Genomic DNA, 3,033 nt, shown 5'->3' with positions numbered 1-3,033 from the left:
TCTACTGAAAATACACACACACACACAAATTAGCCTGGCATGGTGGTGTGCACCTGTAATAGCTACTCAGGAGGCTGGGGCAGGAGAATTGCTTAAACCCAGGAGGTGGAGGTTTCAGTGAGCCCAGATCGCACCACTGCACTCCAGCCTGGGTGACAGAGCTAGACTCAGTATCAAAACAAACAAACAAAACCAAAAACTCCATCTCTACAAAAAAATTAAATAAAATAATTAGCCATTAGTGGTGGCAAGTTCACTTTCACTGAACACTCTGTAAACCATGCCTTGGAAACAATAATCTCAACTTTGTGCACTCCACTGGTTGCGGACACAATTTTGGATTCAACATCAGAAGCACCACATCCCAAGTTACAGGTGAATTCTCCTTCACATTAGGTTTGAGTTGACCACTCAAACGCGGGCATACCTGGCCTGGTCATCCAGGTAAGGGCAAGCCTTCTTTCCATGGTGGGACACCCCTGAATAGAGTGGGCCACAGGGAAAAGGGAGGTCCAAATCCCTCAGGGACACCTCAGGGATCTTGTAATCCCTTAACTAAACCCAACATGGGTCCAATTCATTCTTCAATTCATTCCTACTCGCCCTTGAGTTGCAGTCTTAAAAACTGACCCCATTTTAATCCACAAACTCTCAAAAAGAATTGTATAATTTTTTTTTTTTTTGCATTCAGAGGTCCCATATGTTCAGGTCTTTTTGGCTTTATCCCCAAACCCCCAAATAAAAATTATCATGTATGCTTCCTGAAGGGGTGGCCTGCCCCTCTACACCTGTGGGTATATTTCATCAGGTGGGACGAGAGACTGAGAAAGTAAATAAGGCATAGAGACAACATATAGAGAAACAACAGTGGGCCCAGGAGACCAGCAGTCAGCATACCAAGGACCTGCACAGGCACCGGTCTTTGAATTCTCTCAGTTTTTATTGATTATTATTTTCATTATCTCAGCAAGAGGAATGTGGTAGGAGAGCAGGGTGATAATAGGGAGAAGGTCAGCAAGAAAACATGTGAGCAAAGGAATCTGTGTCACAATTAAGTTCAAGGGGAGGTGCTATGCCTGGATGTGCACGTAGGCCAGATTTATGTTTCTCTCCGCCCAAACATCTCAGTGGAGTAAAAAATAAAAAAGCAGTATTGCTGCCAACATGTCTCACCTCCTGCCATAGGGTAGTTTTCTCCTGTCTCAGAATTGAACAAATGTACAATTGGGTTTTATACCAAGACATTCAGTTCCCAGGGGCAGGCAAGAGACAGTGGCCTTCCTCTATCTCAACTGCAAGAGGCTTTCCTCTTTTACTAATCCACCTCAGCACAGACCCTTTACGGGTGTTGGGCTGGGGGATGGTCAGGCCTTTCTCATCCCACGAGGCCATATTTCAGACTATCACATGGGGAGAAACCTTGGACAATACCCAGCTTTCCAAGGCAGAGGTCCCTGCAGCTTTTCGCAGTGCATTGTGTCCCTGATTTATTGAGACTGGAGAATGGCGATGACTTTTCCCAAGCATACTGCCTGTAAACATTTTGTTAACAAGGCACGTCCTGCACAGCCCTAGATCCCTTAAACCTTGATTCCATACAACACATGTTTCTGTGAGCACAAGGTTGGGGCGAAGTGGCTGGGGCAAAGTTACAAATTAACAACATCTCAGCAAAGCAATTGTTTAAGGTACAGATCAAAATGGAATTTCTTATGTCTTCCCTTTCTACATAGACACAGTAACCGTCTGGTCTCTCTTTCTTTTCCCTATACTTCCAAGGAACTTCCTCTCTCCCTGATTCTGATGTCTTAGACGATTCTTCTTTTTGCATACCACACTCTCCTTGGTCTGCTCCTGCTTCACCTACAACCTCTCCATCTGCTCCATCCCCCAATCAACCCTTCCCGTAACCAGATACTTTATCCCCCTCACATGCTCACTCGGGAGTCACATATGCAACTCTTAGATTCCTCCAAAAATCCCAAATATGTTTTGCCTCTCCACAAGATGGCAAATAGAGATTTGTGAACAGTTCGAGTTCATGTCCCTCTTCCAATGTCTGATCTTTCACAAATTTAACCCACATTGGGTTGATTTAGCCAGGATCCCTCTAAGTTCACTCAAGAACTCCTTTGATTTAACCTGACAAGACATATTCACGCCATTCCCACAAAGAAAAATCACACATATGGTCTTTAGCTCAAGCATAAACAAATAAAGCTCATGCTCATAATCCTAATGATAAAAGAGTTTGGGCAGAAGCTGTCATCGACAGAGAACCCAATTGGCAATACCAGTCACAAACAAACGTGAGGCAGATAAGATTATATAATAACGTGCTTGTTGGAAGGAATGAAAAAGGCTGTGATAAAACCTGTTAATTTTTCTAAGTTATGAGAAATCACTCAGGAAAAGCGAATTACATAGCAATGGCATTGGCATATTATTTTTTGTTAGCTAATAAACCCAAGACTCATCCCTATAATAGTAACAGAATGGGGGCCTATAATCACTGCAGGAATCCAGGACACTAGAGTAGAGAATATCCCAAACCTCCGAATTACAAGCCACCCCCCAGGACCTTGTCCTCATTGCAAACAAGAGGATCATTAGAAGAGTAAGTGTCCCTCTCTCTGTCATGAGGGGACCACCTCTTCCTTCTAGGCTGTTACAGCCACGACCTCATCAACCTATCTCACAGGGGGGTCCTGCAGGATAAGGACAAGGGCAAAGGCAAGGACAAGAACCTCTAACTCTATTCCTGGATTATGATCAAGCCTCTGAAAGTCATCCTCTAGATGACTGATGGGGCATTGAGGCCGTCCAGACTCCTATCTTTTCCATCTGTATGGATGAGCCTCAGGCAAATCTGATTGCGACTGAACCAGAGATAATGTTCCTTATAGATATGGGGGCCAGTTATTCAGCTTTAAATGTTTATTAAGGCCCAATGTGCTAGTCCTTCATTTTCCTCATGGGTATTGCATTAGTTCATTTTCACACTGCTGTAAAGAACTACCTGAGGCTGGGTAA

General features: G+C 43.9%; 1 pseudogene; it reads right to left on the bottom strand.

Moving 5' to 3' along the window:
• Nucleotides 1-932: 932 nt before the first annotated feature.
• On the bottom strand, nt 933-1,542 carry LOC139360877 (uncharacterized; annotated as a pseudogene).
• Between the last annotated feature and the right edge of the window lie 1,491 nt (nt 1,543-3,033).

The sequence above is a fragment of the Macaca nemestrina genome, chromosome X (genome assembly GCF_043159975.1).
Source record: "Macaca nemestrina isolate mMacNem1 chromosome X, mMacNem.hap1, whole genome shotgun sequence".
Taxonomy (NCBI): domain Eukaryota; kingdom Metazoa; phylum Chordata; class Mammalia; order Primates; family Cercopithecidae; genus Macaca; species Macaca nemestrina.
This window is presented reverse-complemented; position numbering and strand designations above follow the sequence as displayed.